This window comes from Bos indicus, chromosome 8 (genome assembly GCF_029378745.1).
Source record: "Bos indicus isolate NIAB-ARS_2022 breed Sahiwal x Tharparkar chromosome 8, NIAB-ARS_B.indTharparkar_mat_pri_1.0, whole genome shotgun sequence".
Classification (NCBI taxonomy): domain Eukaryota; kingdom Metazoa; phylum Chordata; class Mammalia; order Artiodactyla; family Bovidae; genus Bos; species Bos indicus.
The window spans coordinates 15,495,976-15,508,793 of record NC_091767.1 but is presented as its reverse complement, the minus strand read 5'-3'; the positions used below and the strand labels follow the sequence as shown (position 1 = coordinate 15,508,793).

The window sequence follows — 12,818 nt, the reverse complement described above, 5'->3', positions numbered from 1 at the left end:
TCTTCTTTCTCAAGATAGCTTTGGCTATTCGAAGTTTTTTGTATTTCCATACAAATTGTGAAATTATTTGTTCTAGCTCTGTGAAGAATACCGTTGGTAGCTTGATAGGGATTGCATTGAATCTATAAATTGCTTTGGGTAGTATAGTCATTTTCACTATATTGATTCTTCCAATCCATGAACATGGTATATTTCTCCATCTATTAGTGTCCTCTTTGATTTCTTTCACCAGTGTTTTATAGTTTTCTATATATAGGTCTTTAGTTTCTTTAGGTAGATATATTCCTAAGTATTTTATTCTTTCCGTTGCAATGGTGAATGGAATTGTTTCCTTAATTTCTCTTTCAGTTTTCTCATTATTAGTATATAGGAATGCAAGGGATTTCTGTGTGTTGATTTTATATCCTGCAACTTTACTATATTCATTGATTAGTTCTAGTAATTTTCTGGTGAAGTCTTTAGGGTTTTCTATGTAGAGGATCATGTCATCTGCAAACAGTGAGAGTTTTACTTCTTCTTTTCCAATTTGGATTCCTTTTATTTCTTTTTCTGCTCTGATTGCTGTGGCCAAACCTTCCAAAACTATGTTGAATAGTAATGGTGAAAGTGGGCACCCTTGTCTTGTTCCTGACTTTAGAGGAAATGCTTTCAATTTTTCACCATTGAGGATAATGTTTGCTGTGGGTTTGTCATATATAGCTTTTATTATGTTGAGGTATGTTCCTTCTATTCCTGCTTTCTGGAGAGTTCTTATCATAAACGGATGTTGAATTTTGTCAAAGGCTTTCTCTGCATCTATTGAGATAATCATATGGTTTTTATTTTTCAATTTCTTAATGTGGTGTATAACATTGATTGATTTGCGGACATTGAAGAATCCTTGCATCCCTGGGATAAAGTCCACTTGGTCATGGTGTATGATCTTTTTAATGTGTTGTTGGATTCTGATTGCTAGAATTTTGTTAAGGATTTTTGCATCTATGTTCATCAGGGATATTGGCCTGTAGTTTTCTTTTTTTGTGGGATCTTTGTCAGGTTTTGGTATTAGGGTGATGGTGGCCTCATAGAATGAGTTTGGAAGTTTACCTTCCTCTCAATTTTCTGGAAGAGTTTGAGTAGGATGGGTGTTAGCTTTTCTCTAAATTTTTGGTAGAATTCAGCTGTGAAGCGTCTGGACCTGGGCTTTTGTTTGCTGGAAGATTCTTGATTACAGTTTCAATTTCCATGCTTGTGACGGGTCTGTTAAGATTTTCTATTTCTTCCTGGTCTAGTTTTGGAAAGTTGTACTTTTCTAAGAATTTGTCCACTTCTTCCACGTTGTCCATTTTATTGGCATATAATTGTTGATAGTAGTCTCTTATGATCCTTTGTATTTCTGTGTTGTCTGTTGTGATCTCTCCATTTTCATTTCTAATTTTATTGATTTGATTTTTCTCCCTTTGTTTCTTGATGAGTCTGGCTAATGGTTTGTCAATTTTATTTATCCTTTCAAAGAACCAGCTTTTGGCTTTGTTGATTATTGCTATGGTCTCTTTTGTTTCTTTTGCATTTATTTCTGCCCTAATTTTTAAGATTTCTTTCCTTCTACTAACCCTGGGGTTCTTCATGTCTTCCTTTTCTAGTTGCTTTAGGTGTAGGGTTAGGTTATTTATTTTACTTTTTTCTTGTTTCTTGAGGTATGCCTGTATTGCTATGAACTTTCCCCTTAGGACTGCTTTTAAAGTGTCCCACAGGTTTTGAGTTGTGTTTTCATTTTCATTAGTTTCTATGCAAATTTTGATTTCTTTTTTGATTTCTTCTGTGATTTGTTGGTTATTCAGCAGCGTGTTGTTCAGCCTCCATATGTTGGAATTTTTAATAGTTTTTCTCCTGTAATTGAGATCTAATCTTACTGCATTGTGGTCAGAAAAGATGCTTGGAATGATTTCTATTGTTTTGAGTTTACCAAGGCTAGCTTTATGGCCCAGGATGTGATCTATCCTGGAGAAGGTTCCATGTGCGCTTGAGAAAAAAGTGAAATTCATTATTTGGGGATGAAATGTCCTATAGATATCAATTAGGTCTAACTGGTCTATTGTATCATTTAACGTTTGTGTTTCCTTGTTAATTTTCTGTTTAGTTGATCTATCCATAGGTGTGAGTGGGGTATTAAAGTCTCCCACTATTATTGTGTTATTGTTAATTTCTCCTTTTATACCTGTTAGCATTTGTCTTACATATTGCGGCGCTCCCGTGTTGGGTGCATATATATTTATAATCATTATATCTTCTTGGATTGATCCTTTGATCATTATGTAGTGACCATCTTTGTCTCTTTTCACAGCCTTTATTTTCAAGTCTATTTTATCTGATATAAGTATCGCTACTCCTGCTTTCTTTTGGTCCCTATTTGCATGGAAAATCTTTTTCCAGCCCTTCACTTTCAGTCTGTATGTGTCCCCTGTTTTGAGGTGGGTCTCTTGTAGACAACATATGTAGGGGTCTTGTTTTTGTATCCATTCAGCCAGTCTTTGTCTTTTGGTTGGGGCATTCAACCCATTTATATTTAAGGTAATTACTGATAAGTATGATCCCGTTGCCATTTACTTTATTGTTTTGGGTTCAAGTTTATACACCGTTTTTGTGTTTCCTGTCTAGAGAATATCCTTTAGTATTTGTTGGAGAGCTGGTTTGGTGGTGCTGAATTCTCTCAGCTTTTGCTTGTCTGAGAAGCTTTTGATTTCTCCTTCATATTTGAATGAGATCCTTGCTGGGTACAATAATCTGGGCTGTAGGTTATTTTCTTTCATCACTTTAAGTATGTCTTTCCATTCCCTCCTGGCTTGAAGAGTTTCTATTGAAAGATCAGCTGTTATCCTTATAGGAATTCCCTTGTGTGTTATTTGTTGTTTTTCCCTTGCTGCTTTTAATATTTGTTCTTTGTGTTTGATCTTTGTTAATTTGATTAATATGTGTCTTGGGGTGTTTCACCTTGGGTTTATCCTGTTTGGGACTCTCTGGGTTTCTTGGACTTGGGTGATTATTTCCCTCCCCATTTTAGGGAAGTTTTCAACTATTATCTCTTCAAGTATTTTCTCATGGTCTTTCTTTTTGTCTTTTTCTTCTGGGACCCCTATGATTTGAATGTTGTAGCGTTTAATATTGTCCTGGAGGTCTCTGAGATTGTCCTCATTTCTTTTAATTGGTTTTTCTTTTATCCTCTCTGATACATTTATTTCTACCATTCTATCTTCTAATTCACTAATCCTATCTTCTGCCTCTGTTATTCTACTATTTGTTGCCTCCAGAGTGTTTTTAATTTCATTTATTGCATTATTCATTTTATATTGACTCTCTTTTATTTCTTCTAGGTCTTTGTTACACCTTTCTTGCATCTTCTCAATCTTTGTCTCGAAGCTATTTATCTGTGATTCCATTTTGATTTCAAGATTTTGGATCAATTTCACTATCATTATTTGGAATTCTTTATCAGGTAGATTCCCTATCTCTTCCTCTTTTGTTTGGTTTGGTGCGCATTTATCCTCTTTCTTTATCTGCTGGGTATTCCTCTGTCTCTTCATCTTGTTTAAATTGCTGAGTTTGGGGTGTCCTTTCTGTATTCTGGCACTTTGTGGAGTTCTCTTTATTGTGGTGTTTCCTTGCTCTGTGTGGGTTTGTACAGGTGGCTTGTCAAGGTTCTTGGTTAGGGAAGCTTGTGTTGGTGTTCTGGTGGGTGCAGCGGTATTTCTTCTCTCTCCTTTAGAAGACTTGGGTTGCTTTTCTGGGTGCCTGATGCCCTCTGCCAGCATTCAGTTGTTTTGTGGAATTTACTTGGCGTTTAAATGTTCTTTTGATGAATTTGTGGGGGAGAAAGTGTTCTCCCCGTCCTACTCCTCTGCCATCTTAGCTCCTCCCTCTGGTTGGATCTTCTTGAAGTCCAAGGGACCTTCAAGAGTCTTCCCCAACACCACAATTCAAAAGCATCAATTCTCCAGTGATCAGCTTTCTTTATATTCCAAGTCTCACATCCATACATGACTACTGGAAAAAATCATAGATTTGACTAGATGGACCTTGTTGGCAAAATAATGTCTCTGCTTTTTAATATGCTGTCTACAATGGTCATAACTTTCCTTCCAAGCAGTAATAGTTTTTTAATTTCATGGCTGCAATCACCATTTGTAGTGATTTTGGAGCCCAGAAAAATAGTCTGCCACTGTTTCCCCATCTATTTGCCATGAAGTGATGGAACCAGATGACATGATCTGAGTTTTATGAATGTTGAGCTTTAAGCCAACTTTTTCACTCTCTTCTTTCACATTCATCAAGAGGCTCTTTAGTTCTTCTTCACTTTCTGCCATAAGGGTGGTGTCATCTGCATGTCTGAGGTTATTGATATTTCTCCCGGCAATCTTGATTCCAGCTTGTGCTTCATCAGCCCAGCGTTTCTCATGATGTATTCTGCATATAAATTAAATAAGAGTGTGACAAGATATAGCCTTGACATACTCTGCTTCCTATTTGGAACCAGTCTGTTGTTCCATGTCCAGTTGTAACTGTTCCTTCCTGACCTGCATATAGGTTTCTCAAGAGGCATGTCAGGTGATGTGGTATTCCCATATCTTGAAGAATTTTCCACAGTTTGTTGTGATCCACACAGTCAAAGGCTTTGGCATAGTCAATAAAGCAGAAGTAGATGTTCTTTCTGGACTCTCTTGCTTTTTCGATGATCCAACTGATGTTGACAATTTGATTTCTGTTTCCTTTGTCTTTTCTAAAACCAGCTTGAACATACAGAAGTTCAAAGTTCACATATTGTTGAAGCGTGGCTTGGAGAATTTGGGGCTCTATTTTCCTAGTGTGTGAGATGAGTGCAATTGTGTGGTAGTTTGAGCATTCTTTGGCATTGCCTTTCTTAGGGATTGGAATGAAAGCAACTTTTCCAGTGCTGTGGCCACTGCTGACTTTTCCAGATTTGCTGGCATATTGAGTGCAGCACTTTCACAGCATCATCTTCCAGGATTTGAAATACCTCAACTGGAATTCCATCACCTCCTTTAGCTTTGTTCGTAGTAATGCTTCCTAAGGCCCACTTGACTTCACTTTCCAGGATGTCTGGCTCTAGGTGAGTGATCACACCATTGTGGTTATCTGGGTCATGAAGACCTTTTTTGTACAGTTCTTCTGTGTATTCTTGCCACGTCTTCTTAATATCTTTGGCTTCTGTTAGGTCCCTACCATTTCTGTCTTTTCCATGAAATTTTCCCTTGGTATCTCTCATTTTCTTGAAAAGATCTCTAGTCTCTCCCATTCTATTGTTTTCCTCTATTTCTTTGCATTGATTACTGAGGAAGGCTTTCTTATCTCTCCTTGTATTCTTTGGAATCTGCATTCACATGGGTATATCTTTCCTTTGCACCTTTGTCTTTTGCTTCTCTTTTTTTCAAAGCTATTTGTAAGGCCTCCTCAGAAAGTTATTTTGCTTTTTTTCATTTCTTTTTCTTGGGGATGGTCTTGATCCCTGTCTCCTGTATAATGTCATGAACCTCTATCCATAGTTCATCAGGCACTCTGTGTATCAGATCTAGTCCCTTGAATCTATTTCTCACTTCCACTGTATATTTGTAAGGGATTTGATTTAGGTCATACCTGAATGGCCTAGTGGTTTTCCCTACTTTCTTCAATTTAAGTCTGAATTTGGCAATAAGGAGTTCATTATCTGAGCCACAATTAGCTCCCAGTCTTGTTTTTGCTGACTGTTTAGAGATTCTCCATCTTTGGCTGCAAAGAATATAATCAATCTGATTTCATTATTGAGCATCTAGTGATGTCCATGTGTAGAGTCTTCTACTGTGCTATTGGAACTGGAAGTTTGCTATGACCAGTGTGTTCTACTGGCAAAACTCTATTAGTCTTTGACCTGCTTCATTCTGTACTCCAAGGCCAAATTTGCCTGTTACTCTAGGTGTTTCTTGACTTTCTACTTTTGCATTCCAGTCCCCCGTAATGAAAAGGACATCGTTTTTGGGTGTTAGTTCTAAAAGGTCTTATAGGTCTTCATAGAACCGTTCAACTTCAGCTTCTTCAGCGTTACTGGTTGGGGCATAGACTTGGATTACTGTGATACTGAATGGTTTGCCTTAGAAATGAACAGAGATCATTTTGTCGTTTTTGAGCTTGCATCCAAGTACTGCATTTCAGAGTCTTTGTTGACTATGATAGCTACTCCATTCCTTCTAAGGGATTCCTGCCAACAGTAGTAGATATAATTGTCATCTGAGTTAAATTCACCCATTCCTGTACATTTTAGTTCACTGATTCCTAGAATGTCAACGTTCACTCTTCCTATCCCCTGTTTGACCACTTTCAATTTGCCTTGGTTCATGGACCTAACATTCCAGGTTTCTATGCAATATTGCTGTTTACAGCATCGGATCTTGCTTCTATCACCAGTCACATCCACAACTTGGAATTATTTTTGCTTTGGCTCCATCCCTTCATTCTTTCTGGAGTTATTTTTCCACTGATCTCCAGTAGCATATTGGGCATCTACCGACCTGCGGAGTTCATCTTTCGGTGTCCTATCTTTTTGCTTTTTCTTACTGTTCATGGGGTTCTCAAGGCAAGAATACTGCAGTGGTTTGCCATTTCCTTCTCCAGTGGACTGCATTTTGTCAGAACTCTCCACCATGACCCGTCCCTCTTGGGTGGCTGTACAGGGCATGGGCTCATTGTTTCGATGATTTAGACAAGGCTGTGGTCCATGTGATTAGATAGATTAGGTTTCTGTGACTGTGGTTTTCACTGTGTCTGCTCTCTGATGGAGAAGTATAAGAGGCTTATGGAAGCTTCCTGATGGGAGAGACTGACTGGTTGTAATGTGGGTCTTGTTCTGATGGGCTGGGCCAAGCTTGGTAAATCTATAATCTAATTTTCTGCTGATGCGTGGAGCTGTGTTACCTCCCTGCTATTTACCTGGGGCCAAACTATGGTGGATGTAACGAAGATAATGTTGACCCCCCTTTAAAGAATCCCATGCATGTACCGCTACACTCAGTGCCCCCAATCCTGCAGCAGGGCACCACCAACTCACGCCTCTGCTGTAGACTCCTGGACACTCACAGGCAAGTCTGGGTCAGTTTCCCATGGGGTCACTGCTCTCTTCTCCTGGGGCCTGGTGCACAAGGTTCTGTTTGTGCCCTCCAAGAGTCTTTTTCCCAGCCCTGTGTAAGTTCTGGCACCTCTATGGTGGGGTTAATGGCAACCTAATACTCAGGACTGATTTTCTTTAGGATGGGCTGGTTGGATCTCCTTGCAGTCCAAGGGACTCTCAAGAGTTTTCTTCAACACCACAGTTCAAAAGCATCAATTTTTCAGTGCTCAGCTTTCTTTATAGTCCAACTCTCACATCCATATATGAATACTGAAAAACCACAGTCTTGACTAGACTTTGTTGGCAAGGTAATGTCTCTGGTTTTTAATATGCTGTCTAGGTTGGTCATAACTTTCCTTCCAAGGAGTAAGCGTCTTTTAATTTAAAAGATTAAGGTTAAAACATTAAGCAGTTGTAATAATTTGGTCATACATATTGAGCAAATTATCTGATGTTTAAAAAGCAATTATCACTGGAAAGATTCTAGGAAGGGTAAACCGAAGGGGAAACATGAGGCAGTTTTTAATGGAACAAAAGAGATCCTCAAAACTCAGAAGTGTCTTTCAGGTGGGGCCAAAGGCAAACAGTAAACAAATGTTCTTTTGCATCTTTGATTTAATTTCTGTGGAAAACATTAAGGTTTAGTAAAGCAAGAGTTAAGAAAATTGTGGAAATTTTGCTGGATATAATTTATAACACCATAACATTTTTTCAGGTTTTGGTAAGCTAAACGTCTGTTTAGTTAAGGTCTTAAATAGTGACCCATGGCACACTGAATAGGAAGGTCTTACACTTTTATTATAAGCCAATTCATATACTTTTTTAGAAATAAGTCATTATACATTATAAAAGAATATTCAATAGAAATAAGCCTTTTGCTCCCCAGGGGACCTTTATAGTATCTTTTATGACCTTAGGTTAACTGATTACATTTAGCAACTAATACTCTTTTGCCACCCCATGGATTGCAGCTTCCCAGGCTCCTCTGTCCATGGGATTTTCCAGGCAAGAGTACTAGAGTGGGTTAACACTTCCTTCTCCAGGGGATCTTCCCTACTCAGGGATTGAACCCGGGTATCCCCCATTGCAGGTGGACGCTTTACCCTCTAAGCCATGCTGCTAAGTCACTTCAGTCGTGTCTGACTCTGTGCAACCCCAGAGACGGCAGCCCACCAGGCTCCCCATCCCTGGGATTCTCCAGGCAAGAACACTGGAGTGGGCTGCCATTTCCTTCTCCAGTGCATGAAAGTGAAAAGTGAAAGTGAAGTCACTTAGTCGTGTCCGACTCTTCGAGACCCCATGGACTGCAGCCCACTAGGCTCCTCCGTCCATGGGATTTTCGAGGCAAGAGTACTGGAGTGGGGTGCCATTGCCTTCTCCGCTCTAAGCCATGAGGGAAGCCCAATACTACTCTTTAATAAACCCTAATTCTGAACCTAATATTAGGAAAAATCAACCTAACATAATTTTCAGATTCTTTATCTATTGACTCTTGTGATTTCCATTTAACTTACTCTTGCATTCAGTCTAGTTCAGTTCAGTCACTCAGTCATCTCTGACTTCTTGTGACCCCATGGAGTGTAGGACACCAATCTTTCCTGTCCATCCCCAACTCTCAGGAGTTTGCTCAAACTCATGTCCACTGCGTCGGTGATGCCATCCAGCCATCTCATCCTCTGTTGTCCTCTTCTCTTCCCGCCTTCAATCTCTCCCAGCATCAGGGTCTTTTTCAATGAGTTAGTTATTCCCATAAGGTGGCCAGAGTATTGGAGTTTCAGCTTCAGCATCTGTCCTCCCAATGAATATTTAGGATTGATTTCCTTTCAGATGGACTGGTTGGATCTCCTTGCAGTCCAAGGGACTCTTGAGTCTTCTCCAACACCACAGTTCAAAAGCATCAATTCTTTCGCAATTCTCTCTTCACGGTGCAACTCCCACATCCATACATGACTAGTGGAAAAACCATAGTTTTGACTAGACGGACCTTTGCTGGCAAAGTAATGTCTCTGCTTTTCAATATTCTGTCTAGGTTGAACATAACTTTTCTTCCAAGGAGTAGGCTTCTTCTAATTTCATGGCTGCAGTCACCATCTGCAGTGATTTTGGAGCCCCCCCAAAATAAAGTCTATCACTGTTCCCACTGTTTCCCCATCTATTTGCCATGAACTGATGGGACTGGATACCATGATCTTAGTTTTCTGAAGGTTGAGTTTTAAGCCAGCTTTTTAACTCTTCTCTTTCACTTTCATCAAGAGGCTCTTTAGTTCTTCTTCACTTTCTGCCATAAGGGTGATGTCATCTGCGTATCTGAGTTTATTGGTATTTCTCCCGGCAATCTTGATTCCAGCTTGTGCTTCATTCAGCTCAGCATTTTGCATGATGTACTCTGTATATAAGCTAAATAATCACAGTGACAATATACAGCCTTGACATACTCCTTTCCCAATTTGGAACCAGTCTGTTGTTCCATGTCCAGTTCTAACTGTTGCTCCTTGACCTGCATACAGCTGTCTCAGGAGGCAGGTCAGGTGGTCTTGTCTTCCCATCTCTTTCAGAATTTTCCACAGTTTGTTGTGATCCACACAGTCAAAAGTTTTGGTGTAGTCAATAAAGCAAAAGTGCATGTTTTTCTGGAACTTTCTTGATTTTTTGATAATCCAGTGGATGTTGGCAATTTGATCTTTGGCTCCTCTGCCTTTTCTAAATCTAGCTTGAATGTCTGGAAGTTCACAGTTCACATACTGTTGAAACCTGGCTTGGAGAATTTTGAGCATTACTTTGCTAGCATGTAATGTAACCACATATTGGTTAATGAACTGTATACCTTCCAATTTTAGCTCTTTGGGTTAGTAATAGGGAAAAGGTATAGTTTTAATAGCTTACCATGAACAGTGTCTGATTCGTTATCTCTGAAGAAGATTTAGCTTTGGGACCAGGGAACAGGCTTGATCACTCGAGAGCTTTTGTGTAGCAGTGTTTTATTAAAGTATAACAAGAGACATGAAATTAAAAGGCGCTTACTCCTTGGAAGAAAAGTTATGACCAACCTAGGTAGCATAATTAAAAGCAGAGACATTATTTTGCCAACAAAGGCCCGTCTAGTCAAGGCTATGGTTTTTCCAGTGGTCATGTATGGATGTGAGAGTTGGACTGTGAAGAAAGCTGAGCGCTGAAGAATTGATGCTTTTGAACTGTGGTGTTGGAGAAGACTCTTGAGAGTCCCTGGGACTGCAAGGAGATCCAACCAGTCCATTCTAAAGGAGATCAGCCCTGGGATTTCTTTGGAAGGAATGATGCTAAAGCTGAAACTCCAGTACTTTGGCCACCTCACGCGAAGAGTTGACTCATTGGACAAGACTCTGATGCTGGGAGGGATTGGGGGCAGGAGGAGAAGGGTACGACAGAGGATGAGATGGCTGGATGGCATCATTGACTTGATGGATGTGAGTCTGAGTGAACTCCGGGAGTTGGTGATGGACAGGGAGGCCTGGCGTGCTGCGATTCATGGGGTTGCAAAGAGTTGGACATGACTGAGCGACTGAACTGAACTGAACTGAACAAGGGACAGAGAAAGCTTCTGATATAGACATCAGAAGGGGGTCAGAGAGTGCCCCCCTTGCTAGTGTTAGCAAAGGAGTTGTATACTTTTTTAATGGGTTATTAACAATAAATGAAAAGAATGTCTCAAGGTTATTAAGGTCTTACTAGACCCACTCCCACAATCTACATGTTAAGATGACAAGATTAGAACAAAGAATAGAAAGATTTTACCAGAGCTTCTCCCATAATATACATTCTAAGATAACAGGATTAGTCAGAAGGTTTTCAAGGAGGAGCAACTGTCCTCAAGCAGGATACATTGTTGTTATATAATCCTTAGTACAGAGTTTAAGCTGAGTTGTTTTGTTGTGTAATCATCAGCAACAGGCTTAAAGGGAAAAAAAAAAAAAAAAAACCCAAAACATTTTATGTGACTAAGACTAAGGAATGCAGGAAATAAAAAAAAAAAGATGTTTTTCCTTTCCTCCTCCTTGCCTGACATGCTGTGATTCATGGGGTCGCAAAGAGCACTGAGCGACTTCACTTTCACTTTCTATACTTTAGTAACAAAGGTACTTTAGGTAAACTCAAAACCCAGAGGCTTACTGTGTTCATTCATTAGGTGTGAATATTAGCCTGTATTCAGCATGTTCAATTTTAAGATTAAATTCTAATGTATTATTAATGGAACTCATTCTAATTCTTGTAAATGATTTAGAACTACAAAAGTATACTTGGCTTTCTTAAAGCACTAACGTATGAATTTAAATACTGTTGACATAAAACCATCAATACACATATTTCCCCTCTTGTTACTTTAGTTCTTGCTTGTCCGTTTATTCAAGTTCAAGAATTTTGTTACATTCATTTGCCAGCAGAATATAGCTTTAATATATCATTATGAACATCAGAAAGTGTTCATTTGCATGTGTTATTCTCCAGGGCTCAATAGTTGAGTGATCTTTTACTCGGATGACTTGTAGCAGTACTTTAAGATGTCACCTTCAGGCATGTACAAAGTACTAAAGGAAACTGGAGAACTAAAGCTCTTTCTGTTTTCTGCCATCTTCTTTGTTTCAGTTCAGTCTCTCAGTCATGTCTGATGCTTTGTATCCCCATGGAGTGCAGCTCGCCAGGCTTCCCTGTCCTTCACCGTCTCACGGAGCTTGCTCAAGCTCATGTCCACTGAGTCGGTGATGCCATCCAACCATCTTATTATTCCGTTTACCCTCCATCTTTCTCTCCCTTTGTACTCTCTTCCTTTGCTAATGGATTTTTTTTTTTAAGTCTAGCTTTTATGTGGAATGATTTTTCTGACTTTTTTGCACTTATATTTAACTGAATACTGGAATTGGGCTTCTATTAACCCCTACATTTCATCTTGTGTTCCAGAATATTTCCTCTCCTTGACTAGTATGTAGAAGGTTGGCTATTTGAGTATTTTTCTTGGGGGTGGAGGGTAATATCTGCAAAACATTCTATGTCTTTCTTGTTGTATATAATATAGAAAACCCCATTTTGAGAGTAGAAAGATAATGAAATATTAACAGAGAGAAAACAACGTTTGCTCCTTATCTTTGCATATGCCCTTCGGGTTAGTATCTTACCTTACCTGAGCATAGATGTCACCATCTGTAGTACGTAAATGAGAACTTTATGGAATAGTTGTGTGACTACATGAAATAATGTGCCAAGAATCTAGCAGAGAGGCTGTAATACTGTACCTGTACTTCCCCCAACCTAGAACTTAACAGTTCTGGTCTAAATTAGTCTCACTCTACCTATAATTTCATCTCAGGCTCTTGCTTGCTCCCCTGAGTGAGATTCTTTCTACTTTGCATACCACTCCTAAAAGCTGAGTCAAGCTTACTTTCCCCTGGTTACCCTTTCATTAAGCTACTGCCCCTGAAATTGAGGTTTTCACTCCTCTTTTACAGAAAGCACTTTACATAATGAAGTGTGGCCATTCTACCACAATCCTTATGGCTTAAAACTACTTCCTACTGCTGCACCTCCTGTCGGCTTGTTGCCTTTTAATTCAAGATCTGACTGTTGATCACTGTTTTAAATCTCTGCCTGAAATATTTTTTCTGGCTGGACATTTTTCCAGTTAGTGTATTATAACCATTGTCTCCACTGAAGGTGC

The 12,818-nt window shown here is 39.3% G+C and overlaps 1 protein-coding gene across 1 annotated transcript in view; it reads right to left on the bottom strand.

Annotated features, from left to right (window-relative positions):
- LINGO2 (leucine rich repeat and Ig domain containing 2) overlaps positions 1-12,818 on the bottom strand; it is a 1,233,386-nt gene that overhangs the window by 638,507 nt on the left and 582,061 nt on the right. The window lies entirely within an intron of this gene.